Source organism: Cetorhinus maximus, chromosome 23, assembly GCF_964194155.1.
Source record: "Cetorhinus maximus chromosome 23, sCetMax3.hap1.1, whole genome shotgun sequence".
Classification (NCBI taxonomy): Eukaryota; Metazoa; Chordata; class Chondrichthyes; order Lamniformes; family Cetorhinidae; genus Cetorhinus; species Cetorhinus maximus.
Window position 1 is genome coordinate 56,995,099 of NC_135901.1, and position 22,436 is coordinate 57,017,534.

Genomic DNA, 22,436 nt, shown 5'->3' on the forward strand with positions numbered 1-22,436 from the left:
AGCACTGGAGAGAGGCCATTCACAAGTTCAGTGTGTGGAAAGGGATTTTCTGATTCATCCAACCGACTGAAAAACCAGCAAGTTCACGCTAGGGAGAGGCCATTCACCTGCTCCGAGTGTGGGAAGGGATTCACTCAGTCATTCCACCTGCTGAGACACCAGCAAGTTCACACTAGGGAGAGACTGTTTACCTGTTCTGTGTGTAAAAAGGGATTTGCTGATTCATCCTCCCTAATGAAACATAAGCGAGTTCACACTGGGGAGAGACCATTTACCTGCACTGTGTGTAAAAAGGGATTTGCTGATTCATCCAACCGACTGAAACACCAGCGAGTTCACACTGGGGAGAGACCATTTACCTGTTCTGATTGTGGGAAGGGATTCACTCAGTCATTCCATCTGCTAAAACACCAACGAGTTCATACTGGGGAGAGACCATTTACCTGTTCTGAGTGTGGGAAGGGATTCACTGATTCATGCACCCTGCTGAGACACCAGAGAGTTCATACTAGGGAAAGACCATTTACCTGTTCTGATTGTGGGAAAGGATTCACTGATTCATCCAACCTGCTGAGACACCCGAGAGTTCATACTGGAGAGAGACCGTTTACCTGCTCCACATGTGGAAAGGGATTTGCTGATCCATCCAACCTCCTGGAACACCAGCGAGTTCACACTGGGGAAAGAACATTCACCTGCTCCAAGTGTGGGAAGGGATTCACTCGGTCATTCCATCTTTCATTTCATCAGCGAGTTCACACTGGGGAGAGACCGTTCACCTGCTCCAAGTGTGGGAAGGGATTCACTCGGTCATTCCATCTACTGAGACACCAGAGAGTTCACACTGGGGAGAGGCCATTTAGCTGCTCAGAGTGTGGGAAGGGATTCACTCAGTCATTCCATCTACTGACACACCAGAGAGTTCACACTGGGGAGAGGCCATTTACCTGCTCAGAGTGTGGGAAGGGATTCACTCGGTCATTCCATCTACTGAGACACCAGAGAGTTCACACTGGGGAGAGGCCATTTACCTGCTCAGAGTGTGGGAAGGGATTCACTCGGTCATTCCATCTACTGAGACACCAGAGAGTTCACAAGTAACTGCTGTGGTTGGATTTAGTTCCCAATGATATTCTTGTCTGAAGCATATTCATAAGAGTGTGTTTCTGCTGAGGTTAATAAACTCCAGCCCAGTTACAGATTCTGTATAAAATTGGAATAAATCAGCTTTGCGATAATCAGTGTGTTGAGTCGTTTTGATATCTCTAGCACAAGTTAGTTCCTTTTGAAGGGCTCTCCCTCTGCCCTGTCTCCTCCATCCTCAGCCCCAACGACAATTGTGAGGAGCTCATGGAGCTTCTTTGTCACTAAGATTGAGACAATCCGATCAGCTGCCTCTGCTGCTTCCCTCCCTTCCACTAACCCACCGGGACAAACTGTCTCTAAATTTCCCCCAATGTCTGAGCCCTGAACACATCTTTTTCCAGTTTCTCTCCCATCTCCTCTCATGCCCTCTGTGTGCACCACCTGCTCCATCGACCCTATTCCCACTAAACTATTGACCATCCAACTTCCCCATGTTTACCGTCATTGTCAATGGTTCTCTCTTTTCAGATACTATTCTGCTCTCCTTTAAACCTTCCATCATTATATATCCTTAAATAAAAATAAGCCCTTCACTCTTCCATCTTTGCATGCTGCTGCCCCATCTCCAGCCTCTCTTTCCTTTCAAAAATCCTTAAACATTTTGTAATCTCCCAAAACTGTCCATTTTTCCGAGAACTCCCTATTTGAATCCCTCCAATCAGGTTTCTGCCCTGCCTCAGTTCGAAAACAGTTCTTATCAAAGCCACAAGTGAGATCCTATGTGGCTGCGACACAGGTAAACTTTCTCTTCTGGTCCTTCCCGACGTGTCTCACCTTCTTGGAGAGGAGACAGCCAGACCTGTGAGGAACACCTCTGATCGGGCAGCGGGCTGAGTTTGAAAATAAACCCAAGGGCGACATCGCAGGAAAACTTGGTTGGTGAGAAGTTGCTGTTAGGGAGTATGTTTAAATAGCTTAAAACTAGAAAAAAAAAAGCATAACATTTATAAAGAAGTAGCTGCCTGGATTTCAGTAAGGAACACCAGCAATAGGGAATTAACGTTAAATCAAGTCAAAGTGAAATAGAGTCATAAAGTAAACCAAAGTAAGGTAAAGTTAGGAGAAGTGTCGCAAAGTGAAGTTACTGTTAATTTATTCTTACTAGTCCTCCTTACTTTAAGTGTAAAATTAGAAGGAAGTAAAATGGGTAACAGGAAGTAGTAGTGAGGCTATAAGGCAGGCGAAACAAAGCAGAGCATTGAGTCTGCTTCGAATGCAGAATTATGTTAAAAAGGGAAAATTAAAGGCGCTCTCCCTGAATGCGCACAGCATTCGAAATCGATGATCAAAAGGTACAAATAGTAAGATATTATAGGGGTAAGATATTATTGCCATTATGGAAACATGGCTGCATGGTGACAAAAACTGGGAACTAAATATTCATGGATACTAGAAGTTTTGTAAAGGAAGAAAAGGAGGTGGAGTTGTGCTGATAATAAGGGATGAGATCAGTGCATTAGTAAAGGGGATCTCAGTTTGGAAGAACAATGTGGAATCTTTGGGTGGAGCTAAGAATTAGCAAAAGGCAGCAGACATTTGTTGGAGTTATTCATAGCCTACCAAATAGTAATGGTAATAGTAATGTATTAATCAGGAGATGATAGAAGATAGGGTATACATTGATCATGGATGACTTCAATCTACACGTACACCGGGTAAACCAATTGAGCACTGATGCTGTGGAAGATGAATTTCTGGAGTATGTTGGGAATGGTTTTCTGGAGCAGTATGTTGAGGAGCCGACTCGAGGACAGGCTATTTTAGATCTAGCATTATGTAATGTAAAAGGACTAATTAATAATCTTGTTGTAAAAGAACCTTGAGGGGCGAGTGAACACAATATTATAGTATTTTATACTATGTTTGAAAATGAGGTAGTTCACTCTGAAGCAAGGGGGTTAAAGTTGAATAAAGGAAATTATGAAGGCGTGTGGGAGAAATTGGCTGAGATAGAATGTGAAAATACATTAAAATGTACAGAGGCAATGGATAGTCTTCAAAGAATTATTACATAGCTTTCAGCACATACACCTTCCTTCAAGGTGCAGAACCCCCAAAAAGTCAGTCAACCGTGGCTGACAAAGGAAGTTAAGCATGGTATAAGATTTAAAGATAAGGCTTATAAAGTTGCCAGAAGTGGTAGTAAACCTGAGGAAAGGAGGCTTTTAGAACACAACAAAAGAAGACCAGGAAACTGGTAAAGAAAGGGAGAATAGCATATGAATGCAATCTAGAGAAAAGATAAAAACAGACTCTAAAAGCTGCTTTAGGCAAATGTGGGTCCATTGCATCCAGAGTCGGGGAATGGAGAAAGGGCAGAGAAGCTAAATGATAATTCTGCGTTCACCGGGCAAGATACAAGAAATCTCCCAGGTTTAGAGATCCAAGGGAGTAGGGAGAATAAGGAATTGAAGGAAATTAATATCAGTAAGAATGGGATTGAAAGTTGATAAGTCACTGGGATCTGACATATTAATTAGCAAAATAAACCTACATGGGATAGGAGGCAATACACTGACATGGATTAAGGATTGGTGAACAGGCAGAAAACAGAGAGTAGGAATAAACGGGTAATTCTCGTGTTGGTAAGCTGTTATTAGTGGGGTACCACAAGGATCAGTACTTGGGTCCCAGTTGATCACAATATATATTAACGATATGGATGTGGGGACCAAATGTAATCCTTCCAAGTTCGCAAATGATACAAAGCGAGGTGGGAATGTGTTGTGAGGTAGATGTAAAGCAGCTATGGGAGGATTTGACTTAGTGAGTGGGCAAGAACATGGCAGATGGAATATATTGTGGAAAAATGGCAGAAGGAACTAACGTTCAGAGTATTTCCTAAATGATAAGAGATGAGAACATGTAGATGTACAAAGGGACCTGGGTGTCCTTGTCCATAAGTCGCTGAAGGCTAACATGCAGATGCAGCAAGCTATTCAGAAGGCTCGTGGAATGTGAGCTTTTGCCACAAGAGGATTTGAGTACAGGAGGAGTGAAGTCTTGCTTCAATTGTTTAGAATCCTGTTTAGACCGCACCTGGAGTAGTGTGTGCAGTTTTGGTCACCTTGCCTCAGAAGGATATTATTGCCATAGAGGGAGTGCAATGTAAGTTCACAGGCTTGTTCCGGGGATGGTGGGACTGTCTTATGAAGAGAGATTGGGCAAATTCACCCCCCTTAATCAGTACATATTTCACCACATCTCCACCTCCTTTTAGATCTGAAGAAGGGTTTTACGGACTCGAAACATTGTCTCTGTCTCTCTCTCCGCAGATGCTTTCAGACTTACTGTGTTTTTCCGGCATTTTTTGTTTTCGTTCCCCTGTTCCTATGTCTGCGGTGGATCCCCCTCTTCCAGGCCTGGGCTTCCATGTGATGTTCTGAATGATGACAGTATTAACCTTCTCCGTAACCTGTCCTAACCCTTCTGCCCGGTCATTTATTGAAACCAGGGATTCTACTTGTTCTAATGTGACTTTCCCTGCCTGGCGAGTCATTCCTTGAAGTGAGCCCTTGAATTATTTGTACGTTGTTTTATCATGTTCCCACATTTCAGTAACAAATGTTGAAATGTCTGCTCCACATCCACAGGGTTTCATCTGTTTAAAGTCACAAACAGAAAGGTCCAGTTTTCTCCTGGAGTTTGAGACAAATCAGCTTTCAGAATGATGCAGAGTTTCAGCCAATGAGGGAGAACCGAGATCAGCCCCGCCCCTCATTCAGTCTGATTGGCTGGAGGAGCAGCTGCTCCCAGTCGGTCATCCAGCCCCACCCACTCCTCTGTCGCTGCTGGAAAAACTCAGCAGATCTGACATCATCTGTGGAATGAAAAAAAACAATTAATGTTTCGAGTCCGTATGACTCACTGTTTTGTTCTCTCTCCACAGATGCTGTTAGACCTACTGAGTTTTTCCAGCATTTTCTGCTTTTGTTTCAGAATTCCAACATCCGCAGTATTTTGCTTTTACTTTAAAGTTGTGAAGTCACCTGAGCCAAAAGAGATGCACCCAAGGATCCTGGGAGAACTGGATTAACAGGAATTTCCTCCATTTAAATATTGAGAAGACGAAAGCCATTGTCTTCAGTCCTCGCTACAAACTCCACTCCATAGTCACTGGCTCCATCCCTCTACCTTGCTGGGAGTTGGAGAGGAGCGGACCTGTGGGAGATACTCGGGAGATGAGAAGCGCCTATAAATACAGGTCGGGGATTCGAGTGAGGCCTACCTTGCTGGGAGTCAGAGCGGAGCAGACCTGCAGGAGACAGTGGGGAGATGAGGAACCCCTATAAATACAGACTGGGGATTTGAGTGAGGAGTGTCTATAAATCCAGACTGGGGATTTGAGAGAGGAACATCTATAAATACAGACCGGGGATTTGAGTGACGAGTGTCTACAAATACAGACTGAGGATTTGAGTGAGGAGTGTCTATAAATACAGACCAGGGATTTGAGTGAGGAGTGTCTATAAATACAGACCGAGGATTTGAGAGGGGAATGTCTATAAATATAGACTGGGGATTTGAGAGAGGAGTGTCTATAAATACGGACCGGGGAATTGAGTGAGGAGGGTCTATAAATACAGACCGGGGATTTGAGTGAGGAGCGTCCATAAATATAGACCGGGGATTTGAGTGAGGAGCGTCTATAAATACAGACCGGGGAATTGAGTGAGGAGGGTCTATAAATACAGACCGGGGATTTGAGTGAGGAGCGTCTATAAATACAGACCGGGGATTTGAGTGAGGAGCGCCTATAAATACAGGCCGGGGATTTGAGTGAGGAGTGTCTACAAATACAGACCGAGGATTTGAGTGAGGAGTGTCTATAAATACAGACCAGGGATTTGAGTGAGGAGTGTCTATAAATACAGACCGAGGATTTGAGAGAGGAACACATACAGACCGGGGATATGAGTGAGGAACGTCTGTAAATAAAGACCGGGGATTTGAATGAGGAGTGTCTATAAATACAGACCGGGGATTTGAGTGAGGAACGCCTATAAATACAGACCGGGTATTTGAGTGAGGAACGTCTATAAATACAGACCGGGGATTTGAGTGATGAGTGTCTATAAATACAGACTGGGGATTTGAGAGAGGAGCGTCTATAAATACAGACTGAGGATTTGAGTGAGGAGCGTCTGTAAATACAGACCAGGGATTTGAGTGAGGAGTGCCTATAAATACAGACCGGGGATTTGAGTGAGGAACGTCTATAAATACAGACTGGGGATTTGAGTGAGGAGCGTCTATAAATTCAGACTGGGGATTTGAATGAGAAACGTCTATAAATACAGACCGGGGATATGAGTGAGGAGTGTCACCTTAGAAGAGGATCATCTGTTTGATCAGCAGTGAGGGACAGGAGGATGTGACTGTGACTGTCAGTGAGGCAGGTAATGGGACTGAGCAGGCAGTAGTGGAGGAGTCTCAGACTTTGCAACAGGTTTGATGTGCTCACAACCTGTGTGGATGAAAGCGAAATTTGCAAGGTGGATGAGCTGGCTGGCCATGACACTGTGGTACAGGGAACCAATCACGCAGCAAAAAGGAATGTAGTGGTAGTAGGGGATAGTATAGTGAGGGCATTGACACTGTTTTCTGCAGCAAAAAGTGGGAGTCCAGACGGCTGTGTTGCTGCCCAGTGTCAGGGTTCGGGACGTCTGCTCAGGGTTGGAGAGCGACTTGCAATGGGAGGGGGAGAACCCAGTTGTCGTGGTCCATGTACGTACCAATGACATAGGTAGAACTAGGAAAGAGGTTCTGTAAAGTCAGTATAAGGAGCTAGGTACCAAATTATGTAGCAGAAACTCAAAGGTAATAATCTCTGGCTTATTACCTGAGCCACGTGCAAATTGGAATCGGGCAAATAAGATTAGAGAGACCAATGCGTGGCTCAAAGATTGGTGTGGGAGAACTGGGTTCCGGTTTGTAGGGCACTGGTATCAGTGCTGGGGAGAGTGGGGGCTGTACCGTTGGGATGGTTTACACCTGAACTGTGCTGGGATGAGTGTCCTCACAAATCACATAGTTAGGTATGTAGAGAGGGCTTTAAACTAAACAAGAGCAGTGAGGGATCAAGCTTGGGTAGAGGTACAATTCAAGGTGCAGAGTCAAGACAAGAGAGCAAAATAGTAATATGAGAAATGATGGTCAGAGAATGGCAGGAAAGGACTGAGAGAAAAAGCCTGAGAATAAATCAACAGGCAAGACTGGATGTTACAATGGTAACAAAAAGACAAGACTGAAGGCTCTTTATCTGAATGCACATAGCATTCAAAACAAAGTAAATGAATTGATGACCCACACAGAAGTAAATAAATATGATCTGATAGTAATTATGGAGACGTGGCTGCAGGACAACTAAGATTGGGTCCTTAATATTGAGGGGTACATGACATTCAAGGAGAATAAGAAGCTCGGTAAAGGTGGAGGGGTTGCATTGTTAATCAAAGAGGGCATTGGTGCAATAGTTAGAGATGACCTTGGATCAGGAGATCAGGACGGAGAATCGGTTTGGGTGCAGATGAGGAATAGTAGGGGAAAAATAGTCATTAATGGGAGTGGTTGATGGGCCCCTAACAGCAGCCATAGTGTAGGGCAAAGTATTCAAGAGAAAATATTGTGTGCTTGTGATAAAGGGACGCCAATAATCATGGGTGATTTTAGTCTACACATTAACTGGAAATATCAGATTGGCAGTAACAGCCTGGATGAGGAGTTCTTCGAATGCTTTTGAGAAAGTTTCTTAGAGCAGTATGTTCAGGAGCCAATCAGAGAGCAGGTTATATTTGACTTGGTATTGTGTAATGTAACAGGATTAATTAATGACCTCAGAGTAAGGGCACTGCTAGGGAGCAGCGAGCACAATATGGTTGAATTTTACATCCAGTTTGAAAGGGAGAGGAGTGGGTCAAAGACTAGTATCTTAAACTTAAATAAGGGCAACTATGTGGGGATGAAAGCTGAGCTAGCTGAAGTGAAATGGGAAACTAGGCTAGAGGATAGATCAATCGAGAAGTAGTGGCAGACATTTAAGGGGATATTTCAAAGTATTCAGAATGAGTACATCCCGACCATAAAGAAAAATGATAAGGGGAGGACCCACCATCTGTGGTTAACTAAAGAAGTTAAGGAAAGCATCAAGCTTAAGGAAAAAGCATTCAACTCCACAAAGATGAGCAGCAGGACAGATGATTGGACAGAATATAAAGAACAGTCGAAAATGGCTAAAAGGTTAATCAGGAGAAAGAAATTAGAGTGTGAGAGGAAGTTTGCTAGAAATGTAAAAATGGATAGCAAGTGTTTCGACAGGTGCTTAAAAAGGAAAAGAGTGAGCAAAGTGAGTGTTGGTCCTCAAGAGGGTGACAGTGGGGAGTTAATAGTAGATGAGAAAATGGTGGAATAAATGAATAATATTTTGCTTCTGTATTCAATATAGAGGATACAAAAAACATTCCAGTAATAGCTGCAAATCAGGAGGTGACAGGAGAAAGGAACTTGGTGAAATTGAAATCACTGGGGAAATGTTACTGAGCAAATTGAAGGAGCTGCCGATGTCAAGTCTCTGGGACCCAATGAACTACATCCTTGGGTCTTAAAAGAGGCGGCTAATGCGGTAGTCGGTGCGTTGGTGTTAATTTTCCAAAATTCGCTCGATTCTGGAAAGGTTCCATCAGATTGGAAAGTAGCAAATATAACCCCTCTATTCAAGAAGGGAGGGAGGCAGAAAACAGGAAACTATAGGCCAGTTAGCTTGACGTCTGTCATGGGAAAGTTATCAGAATCGGTCATTAAGGAGGTTATAGCTGGGCACTTAGAAGAGCTCAAGGCAATTGGGAAGAGTCAGCATGGTTTTGTGAAAGGAAAATCCTGTTTAACCAATTGATTGGAGTTTTTTTTGAAGGAGTAACATGTGCAATGGATAAAGGGGAGCCTGTAGACGTACTGGACTTGGATTTCCAGAAGGCATTTGAGAAGGTGCCACATCAAAGATTATTATGGAAAATAAAAGTGCACAGTGTAGGGGGTAACTTATTAGCATGGGTAGGAAATTGGCTGGCTGGCAGAAAGCAGAGAGTATGTGTAAATGGGTCTTTTTCTGATTGGCAGGATGTGACGAGTGGAGTCCCACAGGGGTCTGTGCTGGGGCCTCAACTTTTTATGATTTACATCAATGACTTAGATGAGGGGAGTGAAGACATGGTCGCTAAATTGGCACTTGGCACAAAGATAGGTAGGAAAGTATGTTATGAAGAAGACATGAGGAGGTTGCAGATGGATATAGATAGGTTGAATGAGTGGCCAACGATCTGGCAAATGGAGTGAAATGTGGGAAAATGTGAAGTTGGTCACTTTGGCAGGAAGAACAAAAAAGCAGAGTATTGCTTAAATGGAGAATGGCTGCATAATTCTGAGGTGCACAGGGACCCAGGTGTTTGAGTAAATGAGTCATAAAAAGTTTGTATGCAGGTACAGCAAGTAATTAATAAGGCTAATGGAATGCTATCCTTTGTTATGAGAGGGGTTGAACATAAAAGTAAGGATGTTATGCTTCAGTTATACAGGACTGCACCTTGAATACTGTGTGCAGTTTTGGTCTCCTTATTTAAGGAAGGATATAAATGCATTGGAGGTGGTTCAATGGATGTTCACTAGATTGATACCTGGAATGAGTGGGCTGTCTTATGAGGAAAGGTTGGACAGATTGGGCTTGTTTCCACTGGAGTTTAGATGAGTGAGGAGTGATTTGATTGAAGTGTACAAGATCCTGAATGGCCTTGACTAGGTGGACGTTGAAAAGATGTTTCCTCTTGTGGGTGAGTCCAGAACTAGGAGGCACTGTTTCAAAATTAGGGGGTCGCCCTTTTAGGACAGAGATGAGGAGAATTTTTTTCTCTCAGAGGGTTGTGCGACTTTGGAACCCTCTGCCTCAGAAGGCGGTGGCGGCGCGATCGTTGAATATTTTTAAGACACAGGTAGATAGATTCTTGTTAGGCAAGAGAAACAAAGGTTATCGAGGTTAGATGGGAATGTGGAAATTCAAACACAAGAAGATCAGCCATGATCTTATTGAATGGCACAGCAAGCTTGAGAGGCCAAATGGTTTGCTCCCGTTCCTATTCCATATGTTCTTATGGTGTCTCTCCAGTGTGAATTCGCTGGTGTATTCGCAAGTGGGATGACTGAGTGAAACCCCTCCCACACTCAGAGCAGGTGAATGGCCTCTCCCCATTGTGAAACCACTGGTGTATCAGCAGTTGGGATGACTGAGTGAAACCCTTCCCACACTCGGAACAGGTGAACGACCTCTCTCCAGTGTGAAGCTGCTGGTGTCTCAGCAGGCTGGATAACTGAGTGAATCCCTTCCCACATTCGGAGCAGGTGACCGGTATCTCCCCACTGTGAACTCACCAGTGTATCAGCAGGTCAGATGACTGAGTGAATCCCTTCCAACACTCAGAGCAGACGAACGGTCTCTCCCCATTGTGAATTCGCTGGTGTGTTCACAGGTTGGTTGAGTAAGTGAATCCCTTCCCATACACAGAGCAGGTGAATGGCTTCTTCCCACTGTGAACTCGCTGGTGTCTCAGCAGGTCAGATGACTGAGTGAATCCCTTCCCACATTCAACGCAAGTGAATGGTCTCTCCTCAGTGTGAATTCGCTGGTGTGTTCGCAGTTCGGATGACAGAGTGAATCCCTTCCCACACTCAGAGCAGGTGAACGGCCTCTCCCCAGTGTGACTGTGTCGATGGATTTCCAGCTGGGATGGGTAATTGAATCCTTTCCCACAGTCCTTACATTTCCACGGTTTCTCCATGGTTCAAGTGTCCCTGTGTCTCTCCAGGTTTGATGATCAGTTGAATCCTTGTCCACACATAGAACACGGGTACAATTTCCCCCTGCTGTGAATAGTGTGATGTTATTTCAGGCTGTGTAACTGGTTAAAGCTCTTTCCACAGTCAGTTCACTGGAACACTCTCATTCGGGTGTGTGTGTGTCTTGGTGCTTTTCCAGTCACACTGATGTTTGAATTTTTTTCCCACAGAAAGAACAAACATTTCTCCTTCCACATTCAAAGACGATAATATTCAGGTCCTGATGAATCGAGTGACTGTCAGATATTGATGTGATTTTTGGTTTGAGTTCCCTCCCTGTAAATCCTCCCCTTCCGATACCCTGTAAAACGAGTTTACAAAAGTGATGACTGTAAGAACAGGATAGAAATTCAGAGCAGACAATTCTCATTTCTATGGAACATTATTTCCTGTCTTCTTCTCCCAAAGCTGCAAATCCCTGTCCCACACACTCTCCCTCCTCCCTGTGCTGAAGCCAAACAGAGTTTTGGATAATTCTTCCTGTATCTTTTTAACAAATTTGTCCAACTGAAGATAACACTATGTTTCATCATTCACTTCAGTCATTACTCATGACAAATCATTAATCTGAAACCCCCTGACCGACCATACAGAATAGCAGATGTTAACCTTGTGTCCAAAACTTACTATGTGGAGATTTAATGAGTGATTGTGAAGGTGGTTTCTCCAAACCTCCCAGGATTTCCTTCCTTCCTTCTCTCCCTCTCTAACTAAGTTAAACCTGGGATCAGTCTTATGGCCCATTCTGGTTCCTGCTTCTCTTCCTGTTGACTAATTAACTCCAATTAAACACTGAGAAGTCTGAAGACACTGTTTTCAGTTCCTGCTCCAATCTCCATTTCCCAGATACCAACTCCATCCCTCTCCCTGGGAACAGTCTGAGATTAAACCAGTCTGTTCATAACCTCGGTGTTACATTTGATCTCAAGATCAGGTTCTGACCTCATATCTGTGCCGTCACTAAGATCGCCTCTGCAACATCACCCGGCCTTACCCCGTCTCAGTGCATCTGCTGCTGAAACCCTAATCACTGCCGTTGTTACCTCCAGACTTGAACGACTATCCCAACACACTCCTGGCTGGTCTCCCACATTCTACTGTCCGTAAACGTGAAGCCATCCAAAAGTCTGCTGTCCATGTCTTCACTCGTAGCAAATCCTGTTCCTCTATCACCCATTTGCTTCCTGACCTGCCTTGGATCCCGGTCAAGCAACAGCTTGATTTTAAAATTCTCATCCTTGTTTTCAAATCCCTCCATGGCCTCACCCTTCCTTATCTCTGTAATCTCCTCCAGCCCCACAACCCTCCAAGATATCTGCACTGCTCGAATTCTGATAGCTTGTACATTCTCCATTTTAATCGCTCCAGCATTAATGACCTTACCTTAAGTTCCCTCATTCCCAAACTTTGAAATTCTCCACCTGCACCACTCCCTCTGTCGACCACATTTTTCCCCTTTAAGACACTTGAGTATTGCTAAAAAAAGAGACATTCTGTCAAAACCTTTTCTCTTGTACTCATCAGGACAGACGCAAGAACATCAAATTTCAAAGATTATCAGTCGGGCTCAAAATGTGGCTCACTTATGCTTGCTAGAAGCTACATATATTCATACACAGGGAACTGTCCACTGCAGACAGAAGGGACATGTCCAGGGATGGGGCTGTTTGTTGAATTAAACAAAAGCATGGAGGATGATAGCTCTTTGGTGCATTCTCCATGGTAATGCCTTGACCAATTAGAGCTGACTGGACAAACCAGTCAACACCCTTTCCTTGTGCAGCATAAATTGTTGTTCGCTGAGAAATTTGTTTATTTTGCATCTGTCCAGAGGAGTGCAACATGAAATATTAGCAATATGTCTCCCTTTTTCAGCAATACTTAAATTCTGTACTATTGAGTGACTGTGGGTTTATAATTCTATTGCTGCTGATCTAAAACTCCTGGTGAACACACATTTTTTGAACGTCTCCCTCGGGCTGTTGCTCATTGTTCCCGTGAGGATGGCGGCCGCGCATGCGCTCTGTAGCACATTGGCCAATCAAGATGGCCGCGCATGCGCCCAACCTCACATTGCCCCTATAAAGATGGCGGCCGATAACTCGGGCCTTTCTCCCACAGCGCCGAGCAAACCCAGGACCGGTGGCTCTTTATTGAGGGTTTGGGGCCGACACCGTGAGTTTATGAAGCTTCCAAATTCACCCGTCAGCCCTATCTCTGTTCACGGGTTCTGTATTCGCACTCGGCTTTTTTTAAACCCGCATTTTAAATCCGCTGGTTGGAGCTCCCTTACCGCCTGTCTCCACGGACTGCGCATGTTCCGACTCCAAATGATTGGCGGCAGCTCCGGACCAATAGGAAGAAGGGGCGGGAGTGGAGGACCGAGCGGGAGCAGCTGATCCTCCAGCCAATCGGAGTGAGAGGGGCGGAGCCTGCTGGGAGTGGAGCATGCGCAGTGTGGGCGGGGGACCGGGTGGAATATTTTTCCCAATAATTGATATCGATTTTTCTTTACCCACCTATTTCCATTATCTTTAAATGTATTTCCATCCATTGCTTTATCTCTACCTTTTAGCCTATTTCAATCCCTTCACCCCACCCCCACTAGGTCTATCTGTACCTTGCTCGTCCTGCTTTCTACCCTTAATTAGCACATTCCTTAGATAATATCACCACCTTCAACACCTCTTTGCACTTTTGTCTGTGACATCTTTTGGTTATCTCCACCTATCACTGGCCCTCTATCCAGCTCTACTTGTCCCACCCCCCCTTAAACCAGCTAATATTTCACTTCTCTTCTATTTTTACTTAGTTCTGTTGAAGAGTCATATGGACTCGAGACGTTAACTGTGTTCCTCTCAGCAGATGCTGTCAGACCTGCTGAGTTTTTCCAGGTATTTTTGTTTTTGTTGCGGTGGAATTTAAAGTCCAGCGGGTGAGAAAGGGCCGAGTGCAGGAGAGGAATGGCGCCGGAGGGTGGACTGGGAGGGTTCACAAACACCCGGTGTAGGACCCCAAACCCGGATTAGAATCTCCCGGAGCCCAGTTTACACCGAGTGTTTGGAAACTCCTTTTACAGGGGGTTAGAAGGGGAGGATTTACACACAGCAAACTCAAACCAAGAGAAATATTTGTCTCTTTGGACTGTCCTGCTGAAACACATTGAATTCACACTGGCGAGAGGCTGTTCAGTTGCTCACAGTGTGGTAAAGGTTCAGGACATCATCCCACCTGCTGGGACACCATTCACACTGACAAGAGACCTTTTAATTTAAGTGTGAGAAGTCCTTTAAAAGGTGTGAGGAACCCTGCGGGGAAATTTGCTAGTGCTGTCGGTGGGCTCTTAAACTAATTTGGCATGGGGGTGGGATACTGAGTGGAGGTATAGTAGGGGGTGATGTACATACAAGTATATAAGAAAAAAACAAGTCAGTCTGGAAGGCAGGGTGTACATAGTCAAGTTAAGGCATAAGGCAACATGGCAAGGCTGGATGACATTTATTTTAATGTAAGGAGTGTTGTGAGTAAGGCAAATGAGTTGCAGATACTGATTAACACATGGGGATATGATATCATTGCTATCACGGCGACATGGCTGAGGGAGGGGCAGGACTGGCAGCTCAATATTCCGAGGTATAGAATCTTCAGGTGAGACAGGAAGGGGAAGAAGGTTACAAAAGAGATGGTGGTGTCACAATATTGATCAAGGAGTCAATTACTGCAGTAAGCAGCGATGGTATCTTAGAAGGTTCCTTAAATCAGGCCGTATAGGTAGAACTTAAAAACAAAAAGGGGGCAATCACATTGTTGTGAGCATACTATAGACCCCCAAACAGTCAGGGAGAGATAGAAGGGCAGATATGTAGGCAAATCTCAGAAGTGTCAAAATAATAGGGTAATAATAGTCGGGGATTTCAACTTCCCCAATATTAACTGGGATAGACAAAGTGTGAATGACTTTGAGGGGGCTGAATTCTTCTAATGTATCCAGGAGAGATTTTTAAGCCAGCACATAAAAAGTCCTACAAGAGAGGTGCTGGACCTTCTTTTAGAGAACAAAGCTGGGCAAGTTGTAGAAGTGTCAGTGGAGGAGCAGTTCAGCGATAATGACCATAACTCAGTAAGATTTTAGTAGTTGTGGAAAAGGACGAAGACGGATCGAAAATAAGGGTTTTGAATTGGGGGAAGGCCAATTTCAATATGATAAGACAGGGCCTGGCCAAAGTGGACTGGGAGCAGCTACTTGTAAGAAAATCAACATCAGAGCAGTGGGAGTCATTCAAAAAGGAAATAGTGTGCAGGGCCAACATTTTCCCACAAAGGACCAACAAGTCCAGAGAATCCGGTATGTTGAGGAATTGACAGGATTAGATAAGGGGGGGAAAATGGGAAGCTTATGGTATATACCGAGGGCTCATAACAGCAAGAGCCCTTGATGGGTAGAGAAAGTGCAGGGGGTTACTTAAAAAAGAAATTAGGAAGGCGAAGATGGGGCATGAAAAACACAGCTGGGTGAAATAAGTTAAAATGCAAAGGCATTTTATAAGTATATTCAGGACAAGAGGATAACGAGGGAAAGATTAGGGCCCATCAGGGACCAAAATGGCAATCTGTGTGAGGAGCTGGAAGATGTAGATGATGTTTTAAATGAGTACTTTGCATCTTTATTAACTATACAGAAGGACGATGTAGGTATAGAAATCAGGGAGGGGGACTGTGATATACTTGAACAAATGAGTATTGAGAGGGAGGAGGTATTAGCGGTTTTATTGGGCCTTAAAAGTCTATTAATCCCCAGGCCCAGATGAGATGTATCCCAGGTGCTGTGGTAGGCAAGGGGGGAGATTGCAGGGGCCCTGACATTATTTTTCAAATCCTCTCTGGTCACAGGAGAAGTACCAGAGGACTGAAGGACAGCTAATGTGGTACCATTAAAGAAGAATGGTAGGGATAAACCAGGGAGCTAATAGGCCAGTGAGTCCAACATCAGTGGTAGGGAAACTTTTGGAAACGTTCTGAGGGACAGAATTAATCCCCACGTGGAGAGGCAAGAATTAATCAAGGATAGTCAGCGTGGCTTTGACAGTGAGAGATCATGTCTAACAAATTTGATTGAATTTTTCGAGGAGGTGACGAGGTGTGTAGATGAGGGTAGTTCAATTGATGTAGTCCACATGGAATTCTCTAAGGCTTTTGACAAAGTCTGGCACGGGAGACAGGTCCAGAAGGTAAGAGCCCATGTGATCCAGGGCTATTTGGCAAATTGGATCCAGAATTAGCTCAGTGTCAGGAGGCAGAGGGTGATGGTCAAAGGTTGTTTTTGTGACTGGAAGCCTGTGTCCAGTGGCGTACTGCAGGGTTCAGTGCTTGGTCCCTTGTTGTTTTTAGTGGACATTAATGATGTAGACATGAATGTAGGAGGTATGATCAGTAAGTTCACAGGTAACACAAAAAAATCACTAGTGTGGTAAATAGCGAGGACCCTTAGACAACAGGACGATATAGACGGGCTGGTCAGATGGGCAGAACAGTGGAAAATGGAATTTAATCCCAAAACATGTGAGGTGATGCATTTTGGGAGGACTAACTAGGCAAGGGAGTACATGATGAATGGTAGGACCCAAGGAAGTACAGACCCTTGGTGTGCATGTCCATAGATCCTTGAACATAAGAACATAAGAACTAGGAGCAGGAGTGGGCAATTCACCCCCCTCGAGCCTGACCCGCCATTCATTACGATCATGGCTGATCTCATTTTGGCCTCAACTCCAATTTCCCTCCCTCTCCCCATAACCTTTCAACCCATTACTAATTAAGTCCGTGTGGTGAAGGTGCTCGCACAATGCTGGTAGGTAAGGAGCTACAGGTTATTCACCCAGCGATGAGGAAGGGACATTGATATATCTCCAAATCAACAACAACAATTTGTGTTTATATCACACATTTATTTTTATATAGTTTACCAAGACATTTCACAGAAATGTTAGAAACCAAGGAGATACTCGGGCAGGTGGCCAATAATTTGGTCAAAGAGCTCGGTCTGAAGGAATATCTTAAAGGATGCAAATGAGGTAGAGAGGCGGAGAGGTTTAGGGAGGTAATTCTAGAGCCTTAGAAACTGACAGAATGGCAACCAGTGATGGAATTATTAAAACCAGTAATTCTCGAATTCAAGAAGAGCAGATATCTCGGGGGGATTGTGAGGCTGGAGGAGGTTACAGAGATAGGAATGATCACAACCATGGAGGAAAACAAGGATGAGAATGTGAAAATTTAGGTGCTACTTAAATGAGTGCCTTCAAATCGTTTGTATAGTTTGTGAATGGCTGTGGGCCAAGCACTGAACCTTGTCGTATCCCACAAATAACTGCCTGTCATCCTGAGAATGAGACATTTACTCCGACTCTGTTTTCTTTCTGTTCACCAATTCTCAATCTATAACAGGATATTACCCTAATCCCATGCACTTGAATTCTGTTTATTGACATCCTGTGCTTTGTTTAGTAACCTTCTTTCTCTGTCTCTCCCACTCCTCTCTCTCTTTCTCTCTCTGTCACATTGAATTCTCCAGCCCAGCGAGTTGTGAATGCTCCATCATTGAATATATTTCCGGCTGAGATGGGGAGATTTTTGGTGTCTCAGGGAGTCGAGGGATATGGGGAGTGGGTGGGAAAGTGGAGTTGAAGCCCAAGATCAGCTACAATCGTATTGAATGGTGGAGCAGGCTCGATGGGGTGTTAGGACTTCTCTTGTTCCTATTTCGTATGTTCTTATGGAGGCCAGAGTCTTGTGTAGGCCCAGACCGGGTGGCAGGTTCCCTCCCCTGATGGACATTAGTGAACCAGTTGGGTTTTTATCACGATCCAGCAGTTTTCATGGTCATTTTTTCCCAGTGCTGGCCCCACAAATTCCCAGATTCATTCAGCTCAATTTCACAACCTGCCTTTGTGTTTTTGTGGGTTCTCTCTCACTCCCTTTTTCTGTTTTAAATCAATTTAACAGAGTATTAGAAGGGGAGGATTTGCAGTCGGGAAACTGAAACTAAACATCACATCAGGATCTGACGGAGTCGAGTAATTTATCTTAAACTGAGTATCTTCAGATTCTGAACATGGAAGGAAAAAGCACCATTCACAGTGGGGAGACACCGTACTGTGTGGACGAGGCTTCAGCCAATCATCTGACCTGACGGAGCATAAATGCAGTCACAATGGAGAGAAACCATGTAAATGTACGGACTGTGGGAAGAGGTTCAAATCCCCATTGGAACTGGGAACGCATTGGTGCACTCAAACTGGGGAGAGACCATTCACTTGCTCTGAGCGTGGGAAGGGATTGATTCAATTAGCCAACCTCATGGGACACCAGCGAGTTAACACAGATGAGAGACCTTTTAAATGCCCACAGTGTGAGAAGTGCTTCAAAAGTTCTGTGGAACTAAAGTCCCATCAACATGTTCACGCTGATGAGAGACCGTTCAGGTTCTCTCACTGTGGGACTGGGTTCAGACGATCATCTCAACTCATCACGCACCAGCGAGTCCACACTGGAGAGAGACCATTCACCTGCTCCGAATGTGGGAAGGCATTCAATCAGTCATCCCACTTGCTGCTGCACCAGGGAGTTCACACTGGAGAGAGGCCATTTACCTGCTCCGAATGTGGGAAGGGATTCAGTCGGTCATCCGACTGGCTAAGGCACCAGAGAGTTCACACTGGAGAGAGGCCATTTACCTGCTCCGAATGTGGGAAGGCATTCAGTCGGTCTTCCAACCGGCTAAGACACCAGAGAGTTCACACGGGAGAGAGGCCATTCACCTGTTCCGAATGTGGGAAGTGATTCATTCAGTCATCCAACCTGCTGCTGCACCAGAGAGTTCACACTGGAGAGAGGCCATTTACCTGCTCCTATTGTGGGAAGGGATTCAGTCGGTCATCCAACCTGCTGAGACACCAGCAAGTTCACAAGTAACTGTCGTGATGGGATTTTGCTCTTAATAACATTCAGGACTGAAGTATGTTCATTATAGTGTGTTTCTGTAGACATTAATAAACTCCAGCCCACTTAGATAAAAGTCAAGTAAATCAGCATTGTGTTAAACACAATGCGTTGAACCTTTTTACTATTTTTAACAAGTTAGTTCCTTTTTGATGTTACTAAACTCCAGCCCAGTTACAGATTCTGTATAAAATTGGAATAAATCAGCTTTGCGATGAACAGTTGAGTCGTTTTGATATTTCTAGCACAAGTTAGTTCCTTTTGAAGGGCTCTCCCTCTTCCCTGTCTCCTCCATCCTCACCTCCAGCAACAAGTGTGAGGAGCTCATGGAGCTTCTTTGTCACTAAGATTGAGACAATCCGATCAGCTGCCTCTGCTGCTTCCCTCCCTTTCACTAGCCCACCGGGACAAACTGTCTCTAAAGGTCCCTCTTGTCCGAGCCTGAACTCGTGATTAAATGACAAAGGGGATGATGGTGCAAGGCAGCATTGGGTGATAATGAGACAAGGAAATAAACTAATGTGACAAGTGGAGAAACAACACAGGCTCAGAGGAGGGATAAACGGTAAAAGAAGAACCATTACCAGCACCTACTGTCAGAAAAAATGGGAGCAGTGGTTATGATCTGAAATTATCAAAATGAATGTTGAGTCCAGAAGGATGTAAAGTGTCCAATGAAAGATGGGCTGCTATTCCTCGAGCTTCCATTGAGCTTCATTGGAACAGTGCAGGAGGTCGAGGTCAGAGTGGGAGTGGGTGGAGATTAAACTGGTAAATGACCAGGACCTCAGGGTCACACTTGGAGACTGAAAGGTGATGTTCCACACAGCAGTTACCCAGTTGGGATTTAATCTCTTCAATGTAGAGAAAACCGTACTGTGGTCAGTGAATAGACAATACTGAATAGCAAGAAGTACCAGTAAATCACTGTGCCCCTTGGAAAGTGGTTTGGGCCCCGGAATGAGGGAAGGGAGGAGGTGGATGGGTGCTGCTGCATCTGCTGTGCTTGAATGGAAATGATTCACACTGATGTTCATGAGAACACAAGAAATAGGAGCAGGGTTGGACTAAAAGGCCCCTTGAGCCTGCTCCACCATTAAATGTTCTTCCAGCTCAACTCCATTTTCCCATCATATCACCAAATCCCTTAGTGCCCAAATATTTATGGATTTCCATCTTGAACATATCAAGATGGAGAACAACTAGACTCAGTGCAACTATTAATCTGGGAAATGCACAAACAAGGTCCATGTGAATTACAAATTCACCTCTTCACTGCTTGGTAATCATGTTAAATGAGCTTTACACTGGCCCCATGCTGAAATCTAGTCATTCTCTGACAGGTATTCTTAATGGTATAATTAGCAAATTTAGAATGAGAAATACCCTCCACTTCACTGTAAGGCTGAGAGACAACTTTGTAATTGATTCATAATGTCACAGAGCGGCTCATTAGATCTGCTCATTTCATCTAATCTTATTTTCAGTTTATGGGAGAATGGCTGAAACAGGGGATGGTGAATAACAGCTCGAAACCACATTCCCTCTCCCACTGCAAGAATGACCCTTACAACATACAGGAATTTGGAACAATGTGACTTTGATGCTCAGATTAGCTCTGCCTCCATATTATTGGAAGGAGCGAAGCACTGGGGGTGGTGCAAAAAAGATTTACCGGAATGATGGCAGAATTGGAAAATATGTCAAATTCACAGAGATTTAATGGATTGAAAAGTTTTTCTCTGGAAATGAAAGTGAAGGATGACCTGACTAAGGCCTTTAAGATAATGAAAGGGGTTGACAGGGTAGACAAGTGGAAGAGTTTTCCACTTGTAGATGGTTGAGAATAAATGTACATTAGTCATCAATAAATCTAATGCACAATTCATATGCAACTTCTTCAATCAGAGATAAAAGCAGAAAATCATGGAAATACTCAGCACATCCAGGAGAATCTGTGAATTGAGAAATAGAGTTAAGTTTTCAAGTCTGCTCACTGATGCAGTGCAATTCTGATGGAAAGTCACAGCCCTGAAATTTACATACATCTTTCACTCTCCACAGACACTGCCAGATCTGCTGAAAATTCCAATATTTTGTTTTTTTATTTCAGATTTACAGCACCACCTTTCTCTAACTGTGGTTGAGAATGTACGGCTCATTCTCAGAAGGGTTTGAGATCTCAGTGTGAGCTGAACACTTATGTTGCAAAATCACACCATGAAATCACACCAGTTGAATGTGGAAATGGATTCACCTCGTTATTCCATTTTCTGACACAGCAGCACAGTCACACCTGTGGGAGACCATTCAGATACTTCATGTGTGCAACCCTTTGCTCACTGCCCACCAGCTAACACTCCAGTTTTAGAAGGTCAAAGGATTAGATCCACAATTGCTACATTCCAACTGACAAGACAGAGTTTCAGTCGTCAGAATATGGGGAGAAAAATCACTTGTCTGCGCCGCTGCTGAGACTCCAGTGAGTTCAGATCTAACTGTCAGGGTTTGATCTGTTGTTAATTACACCCAGGACAGAACTATGGGGGAGGGGCCGTGCACTATGGTTGCCATATATCAATATTAATAATTTTATATATTGGCCCTATGGCGCCAATCATCATCGAATCATTAAACATAATTATCTTTACAGAAAAGGCCTTTCAATGGCGGTACGTATACCCAGGATTCAGTGGGGGGCAGAATGTGCTCTATCCTCACGACAGGCGGTCCTCGCGCAGGCGCAGTAGCTGGCAGTGACTGGTACATGCGCATTGCGATCTCTGACTGGAGCATGCGCAGTACCGTCTGGAGCTGGTGGAAGACGCTGAGAAATGGCGAACACAGGCGAGTAAAAGGAGCCGGTGAGTGGGGAGAGATGGAGGCGGCGGAGTGGGCAGGGAGGCTTCATGAAGACCCTGCGAAGGTCTGAAATCTTGAATAAGAAGCTACTGGTCCTGCGGTTACACCGAATGGAGAGGGGACAACTCTGAACCGCGTCTCCACTCGGAGACAGGCCCGAGTTAACAACCGCCATCTTCACTGGGGCAATGTGCAGCAGGGCGCATGCGCGGTCATCCTGGTCCAGGTAGCAGGAGGAGAGAATGTTGTGCATTTCTATCCTGGACTGACAGGGATGGATTTTGGAAACTCATTTTACAGGGGGTTAGAAGGGGAGGATTTACACACAGCAAACTCAAACCAGGAGAAATGTTTGTCTCTTAATTTCTATCTTGGACTGACGGTTAGTGTTTCTGTCAATTTCTGATACTGGATCTTCGAAGTTAAGGGTTGACAGATGGGAAACTCAAATCAAATATCAATTCAGATCTGGCAGAGTCACTCGATTCGTGAGAACCTGAATATCATCGGCCTTTAAATCTGGAAGGTAAACAGTTGGCCTGTCTTTC

At 44.4% G+C, this 22,436-nt stretch overlaps 1 pseudogene; it reads left to right on the top strand.

The window, feature by feature from the left end:
• Positions 1 to 234: 234 nt before the first annotated feature.
• LOC144698570 (uncharacterized) lies at positions 235 to 18,999 on the top strand (annotated as a pseudogene).
• The last annotated feature ends 3,437 nt before the right edge of the window (positions 19,000 to 22,436 follow it).